The sequence below is a fragment of the Gossypium raimondii genome, chromosome 7 (assembly GCF_025698545.1).
Source record: "Gossypium raimondii isolate GPD5lz chromosome 7, ASM2569854v1, whole genome shotgun sequence".
Classification (NCBI taxonomy): Eukaryota; Viridiplantae; Streptophyta; class Magnoliopsida; order Malvales; family Malvaceae; genus Gossypium; species Gossypium raimondii.
In genome coordinates, this window is record NC_068571.1 from 11051690 (window position 1) to 11059523 (window position 7834).

At 28.1% G+C, this 7834-nt stretch overlaps 1 long non-coding RNA gene across 3 annotated transcripts; it reads right to left on the reverse strand.

The window, feature by feature from the left end:
• Nucleotides 1-4042: 4042 nt before the first annotated feature.
• On the reverse strand, nt 4043-6455 carry LOC105801624 (uncharacterized). Of its 3 annotated transcripts, XR_008198130.1 has the most exons (3): nt 6200-6437; nt 6049-6099; nt 4043-5290 (listed from the first exon to the last, which is right to left on the reverse strand). It is a non-coding gene; the product is annotated as an uncharacterized LOC105801624 (long non-coding RNA). The 3 variants fall into 3 exon arrangements; XR_008198128.1 differs by lacking the exon at nt 6049-6099 and having other exon boundaries at nt 6200-6455; XR_008198129.1 differs by having other exon boundaries at nt 6049-6455.
• Between the last annotated feature and the right edge of the window lie 1379 nt (nt 6456-7834).

Here is a 7834-nt window from a genome sequence, read left to right on the forward strand (position 1 = left end):
TTAATTCAAATCACTAACATGGATTTATCTCAAAAAATGTTATATTAAATTAAAACATATAAGTAATACGAGGTACTTATAAATTCAGTCAAAAAAGCTTAAAATAGAGGAGTTTGATTAGGCAATTCAAATGAGCCTATCTAATACTTTTTTTGTAGGATCTAATTCACTGTTTCAATAAAATAATAATAAATAAATAATAAGATAAATATGGGCGTCATTTCCTTTACAAGTATTTCAGTTGGGCTTACAAATATGGGCTCCATAAGTCTCCCACAACTTAATTAGGTTTTAGCCTAATTAATAAAACTAAATCTCACAATGGTAGAAAAATAGAAAAAAAAGAAAAAGAAAAGAAGCAATGCAACCTTAAACTGAATAAAGAAAATACTTAAAATCTTTCTCCTGTGTTAAATATTAAAATATTAAAGAATGATTTTAATTAATCAAAATTTATATAAATTTAAAATATTTTAAAATTTATATAAATACCTTTTCTCTCATTTCTAAAATTTAAATTTGGAACATTTCAAGTGTAACAACTAATTAATTTTTCATATTTTAATTATTTTAATTTCATTTTCAGATATATATGTGCATTAAATTTTAATCTATTATTTAATATATAAATTTAAAACCTAATCAGTCATATACCCAAAAACTTTAAAATTATTTTAAATAATAGTATTTTAATTTTTTTCATTTTTAACATATATTTTTCTATGTTTTACTTTTAAATTTTTTCACGTGTCATTAATTTTTCAAGATTTTAAATATTAAATTAAAATAAATTATATTTTAATTAATATATAAAACTAGTTCAATAATAAATAGAAGAGGATGAAAGAGTGCATGAGTTGTTGAAAAGAATACTTGATGGCCACTTGGATGATGGGTGAGAATACAAGGAGCAAAACGACGCCGTTCTGCTTAAAATAAAATGATTTTCTGCGGCCTTTTTATCAAAACCCCTAAGTCATAAACCATAAACCTTAAACCCTAAACCCTTGTTATAACTATAGAAGCTAACACCGAAACCTTAAAGTTAAACTTACATCGCAATACAATTCATATTAAAAAATTGGAGATTAATCACTAATTAGCTGGAATACCAACAAACGACGAAACTATCCATATAATAACGAAAAAAATTGGAAGTCATACCAATTCCATATACTCTAATTTGAGAAATATGGAAGAGACAAGGGGGAAAGTGACATGAAACCGAAAGGAAAAAGTTTTAATGAACAAAAATAAAGTTAAACAATTAAGGGAAAAAAAGAATAGAATATTTTGCAGCGTTTATGAAAAACACCACTAATGTATAACCTTTGCAGCATTTTAGCCCAAACGCCACTAAAAATGCTACTAAAAACAGTGCCGTTTTGCAAAATTTTAATACATATTCACGGCGTTTTTGGTCCAAACGCCGCAATTGCTTCCTTTTGCGGTGTTTTAGCCTAAATGCTACTAAAAAAGCTGCTAAAAATGGCATTGTTTTGCAAAATTTTAATACATATTCGCGGCGTTTTTGGTCTAAACGCCGCTATTGCTTCCTTTTGCGGCGTTTTAGCCCAAACGCCACTAAAAGAGCTGCTAAAAATGGTGCCGTTTTGCAAAATTTTAATACATATTTGCGGCATTTTTTGTCCAAACACCGCTATTGCTTCATTTTACGGCTTTTATAATAAAAACGCTGCTATAGCTCTAACCTTTTGCGGCGTTTTCTGATTAGCGCCACTAATGTATAACTTTTGCGGCGTTTTTGGTCCAAACGAATTTCTTGTAGTGACTTATTCATCAATAACATATTACAAGGTCAATGATCAAAATAAGACTGTAATTGTCGTGGATCAAACCAACGGTATTTATGTATTTAGCAAAGTGCTTGATATAACACATGACTACTTGTTATTGATCAATCATGTATACCACAATAGCTTTTGGTACAGGCATTAATCAATTAAGGTAATCTATAATACAAAATTAAGTATTTGGTTGTAATGTTTTTTTTTAAGTACCAAGTCGTCAAAAATGTATAATTTAATCAATTTATAGCAGCCAAAACTAAACGAAGATGCTTAAAACATTATAGTTTTTTTATGATTTATTTGAGTCAAGAATTTGGTGTTCCTTTTACCATACTTCTATGCCAATTACTCGTCCAAATCAAGAATTTCTATCTTCAAAAATCACTGCCGAACCTACACCAGGTACGTCCCTTTCACTTCTATTCACCTTTATATCCTAACATGGATTCGACCACTCACATGCATAAGTGACCCATGCTTTGTACTTTTACTTTTTCTATGCACATGGTTCTTCAAAGAATGGCTTGGAGTATGCAGAAAAATCGAGGACAGATAATCGGTTACTTGGAATAATGATTTATTTCACCTTCTAATTTAAAATAAAAAATATTTTAGTTTTTTATTTTATTAATTTTATTTTTTTAGCTTTTAAATTTATTTTATTTATTAAATTACCTTAACATAGATGCAGAAGTTAATGCTTGTTAACTTTGTTGACCTGACATCTATGTGAATTGTCATGTGAATACCATGTCAAGAATTAATTAATTTTTAAATTTTAAAAATTCAAAAAATATAAATATATTTTTAAAATTTAAAAGTTATTAAAAATATAAAAATTAATTAATTAGTAACGTGACATACACGTGGATTACCATGTTAGCAAAGTTAACAAACACTAATTTTCCCATCCATTATCAATATAGATGTGTTTATCTAATACTGAAAATGAATTAATGTGTTTACTTTTTAAATATATATATTTGGATCAAAATCAAAGTTTTATGTATACATCTAAACCACAATCAAAACTTCATGTATATGATTGCACAAAATCAAAATTCATTAACAAATTTCACATTGGATCAAAATTTATATAGAATTTTGAGATTTATCCTTATATATAAAAATTAATTTTATGCCTCATTTTGCAGGAATATTAATATTGTAATACATTTGTTATGTCATATTTGGTAGAAGTAGGAGCGACAATAGGGTCTAGTCTCCCTAAAATGGTAATATATGTTTGGTTCCTTTAAATTTTGTAATTTTATATGTATATTTATGATAAAAATACATTTTGTTCCTCAAAATCATAAAAGTTGATTTAATCCTTTTAGAAAATGTAAAATCATAAATTAATATAATAGTAAATTTGTATTTTAAGTCTCAAAAATTTTGTAATTCAATCATGGTCCTCCAAAAATTTTCTAACTTCACTATTTAGTAGAAGTATTATAATTTAACACAATTTTAATACATCAATAAGAAAACAATACATTGTTTGCTAACAAAAAATTAAGCCCTCTTAATACTTATCTATCACTTGATTGATGATACAAAACACAAGTATAAAATTAATTGCATCTGTTTGACATAAGTTCAAATCTATTACTTCTATCCTCACTCTTAATATTATATAAAAATTTTATTGCAGGAAGTTGCTTATTTTTTGCTAATATCACAAAACATGAGTATCATCTGAAATAGAAAAATATTCAAGAAAGGTTTATTTAAGGCCAACAAGTTTAGGAGTACAGCAACATCCAAGTCGGGGATTAGATATTTTCCCAAAGTTGTATATAAATATTAGTTTGTTAAAAAAGTGACTTTAATTGGTAAAAATTCAATAGTTAACCAACAACCACAAAACAGGTTTCTAGTGACTTTTTTTGGCCCACTGCTAAAATAATTTGCGGCGTTTTGATAAGTAAAATAAAAAAACGTCGCTATAAATAACGCCACTAAATTTTGCGGCGTTTATGCGGGAAAACGCCCTATAGAACATGACTTTTAGTGGCGCTTCTCATAAAAACGCCGCTAAAGGTCATGTTCTTTAGCAACCTTTGTTGGAAAATGCTACTAACTTTAGCAAATTTGACCAAACCATTTTAATTCATATAGAACCTGAATTTTCAACATAATTTTCTGTAACATCAAATCCAACCAAAAACTTCAAATCTAAATGATACTATCACGAAAGAAATATGTATATGATCTAAATTAATAAATAAATAAAAACAACAAAATATATTATATTCAAAAATTATATTGTTAAGATATCCTCACAATAAGAAAACTAAAGTCTAAGATGACGGATTCTACGACTACTAAAACATCTTCATCATATTCTGAAGCTGTAGCTGGAGTTCATCATATTTTCTTGTTGTCTCTACTTCCCTCATTGTTGTATTCGCTTAAATTGTAGCTGGAGTTCATCATATTTTCTTTGAGCCTTTGCTTCTCTTGATGTTGCCTCCACTTTAAGTTGAGCAATTTGCTCAATCGTGCTCGCTTGAAACAATGAGATATGTAAGATATTATGCCTTAATTCAAATCACTAACATGGATTTATCTCAAAAAAATGTTGTATTAAATTAAAACATGCAAGTAATATGAGGTACTTACAAATTCAGTCAACGAGAGCTTAAAATGGAGTTGTTTGATTAGACAATTGAAATGAACCTATCGAATAGTTCGGGATCCAATTCACGTTTTAATAAAAATAATAATAAATAAATGATAAGATAAATATGGGCTTCATTTCCCTTTACAATTATTTCAGTTGGGCTTACAAATATGGGCTCCATAATTCTCCCACAACTTAATTAGGTTAGCCTAATTAATAAAAATAAATCTCACAATGGTAGAAAAATAGAAAAAAGCAATGAAACCATAAACTGAATAAAGAAAATACTTAAAATATCTTTTAAAATTTATATAAAACCTTTTCTCTTATTTCTAAAATTTAAATTTGGAACATTTGAAGTGTAACAACTAACTAATTTATCATTTGTATTTTAATTATTTTAATTTCATTTTCATATATATATATATATGCATTAAATCTTAATTTATTATTAAATTTCTAAATGAAATTTACCGGAGCACGCATGTTGTTGAACTAGATTAATCAGTTGAATCATAAACAGATGAGAATTGAGTTATTTTGTAACTATAATTTTATTTATAAGAAATTTGTAATTATTATTAAATTTTGAAGCATTTTAAATGGTTGAATAAGAAATATTTAATTGGTCAAACATTTTGAGAGGAAATCATGGTAGAACAACAAATTAATTAGAATTAAAATGATTTGAATGTGATGAAAAAATATGATTGGTGATTGTCATCTTCTTAACTCAATATAGTATCAAGTAATGAGCTTAATCTTGAGCAGACCTAGGCTTTTAAGCAACCCCAAATGATTAAAAGCTAGGTTTGACGTTTCAAAATCTGGAAAAGAGCATCCAATTTACCTGCCACACCAACAATATGAAATTTAAAAAATGTAAAATCCCCCAATTCATGAAATTCACAGTCCTCCAACTGCAAATCTAAAATTGGAGAATATTCAAACCCCTTCTAAATTATTGTAATAGCAAAGGAATATCTCACATGATAAAAATGTTAGTTTAAAACTACTAATTATATTTATTGTACAACACACACGTGTATCTGGAAATCATATGCTTAAGGTTGGAATAATATCAGTGAAAGAAAATGAAGAAGTTAACTGCTTTTATATATGTGCTTGGCAAACTATTTGAAATATTTATGTAAAGTAACAATATTTTTTCCAAATTTGGCTACTCAAAATAACAAAATAAGTGCAGACTTCACTGCCATACTTCACTAAACCAGCAAACAGTGTAAAAAAGGATAGTCCAACATCAATGTAATCTTCACCCCCATGCAGTCACTAACTCACCGTTTTTCCCCTCATTCAAAGAAACCCAAATTTCCTTACCGTCATTTTGTCAAACATTTCACATGCATAACTCGAAACCCGCAAAAATAGACAATTTCGTTTGCCTATTCAACAATAACTGCAGTGATTTGCTTAAAGCTCACAACTTCAAATAAAGCAACTAATTTAAAAAAAAAAAAAACCATGAAACAAGAATTAAGAACTAAGACAGATTTTAAAAAATCATTTATAAAATTTAACAACCCAATAACATTATCTGAAATTTAAAAAAAAGATATAAAAAAATAGAATGAAATGAAAAATTACCAAAATTTTTTGGTTTCGACGAAAAGAACGGCGGCGAGAAATTTTTTGTTGCTGTTTATGGTGAAGAATTTATACAGAAGAGAAATTCTTAAGATTTGAATATGACAAAATAAATTAACAAACAAACAAACAGAAAAACTTAAAAACTTACACGGTGATCAGCGGAGGACTGTTGACGGCGATGCAGCAGAGGACTGTCGACGGCGATGCAGCAAACGTTGGGGAACAAGGAGGGGATTTGGGGAAAAAGTTTTGGATTTCGGGGAGGGGAACTGATTTGGGGAAAAAAAGTTGGGAAAAAATGAAAGTGATTTGAGAAAAAGCTTAGGGATTTCGGGGAAAACTGATTTGGAAAAAAACTAAAAGAATTTTGCGCTAACAAAACGACGTTGTTTCAATCAACTTTAATAAATATTCGCGGCGTTTATAAAAAAACGTTGCTATTGGTTACCTCTTGCGGCATTTATGAGAAAAAGCCGCTATTGTTTTACCTTTTGCAGCGTTTTTCTCATAAATGTCATTATTACTTTACTTATTGCAGCGTTTTCAATTCAAACGCCACTAAAACTGCCACTAAAAGCTTAATTTCTTGTAGTGGAATAATTAGGTTGAAATCATGTTAATATAATAAATCGTTTAAAATTAAATAAAAATGTTAAATTTTTAATTGAATAGTTTTAAAACTAATGGATATAAAATGAATTATTCTTTAAACCCATTGTTTTAAAAAATTGATTTTTTTTCTGAGCAAATAGTTGAATTTCTTACGCAGATTTTTTTAATATTTATTATAGGCAAAATAGGGCCTATAGGCTGTTTTTTCAATTTAGGTTTTACGACGATTTTAAATTTAATTAGGGATATAGGCTGATTTTGCAGGAAAGCTTTCCAATTCTCTCTGCTAATGTTAGGGGTTTTATTTTATTAGGGTTATGATTTTTATTAGAGCTTATGGTTTTAAGGGTTACGGGTATTTTTTAAGTTTTTAGGGTTTTCAACTGAAATGGCGAAAATTCTTAGGTAGTTTTGAGAGGTCGGGAATGTGATAACGTGCCTCAGAACATATACATTTTATATGTCATGGCGGATAGAACCATGACTCTAGGAACCCATCGTGGGGAAATTCAGTTTCGGGGTAATAATACTTAATACAATCAAGGGTCGAATTCAATGTGAAAGTCCTAGTCGGCGGCCATGATGCAGTCACGTTATTTTTTAAATAAAAGTTTAGTTATTTTCAAGTCATCCCCATCTACAATTAGGATAATTATTTTGGAATAATTAAAATACTTCAATGCTTATTGAGCTCTTTTTAAAATTTAAATTATTATAATATAATATAATTTCTTAACCATTGTAGATAATATTTAAACAAAATTGACATCCATTAATGTCGAGTTTTTTTATAAAATTATAAAAAAAAACATAGATTGCAATCTGTAACCGGTTATTGAAATGGAAAACAAAAATTTTAATTGACCCCACCACTCATAAGTGTCAAGATTATCTTAAAAACACTAACCAAATCATAATTTTAAAACCTATAAATAGGTCATGTAACGCCCTCAACTTGATCCAATTCGCCAAATCCGAATCTTGGGTGTTACAACTCTATTATAAACTTACTCAAAAACAAAACGTACTAATTTTCAACATTTACATCTTATTTAAGAATGTTGTTCCAACTAACTTACAACTGGGTGTACCGTAGATAATTAAACCATTGTGCAAGACTACAAATAACAAGGACTTACAAGTAAACATCATAACTTAATTACATTGTTCT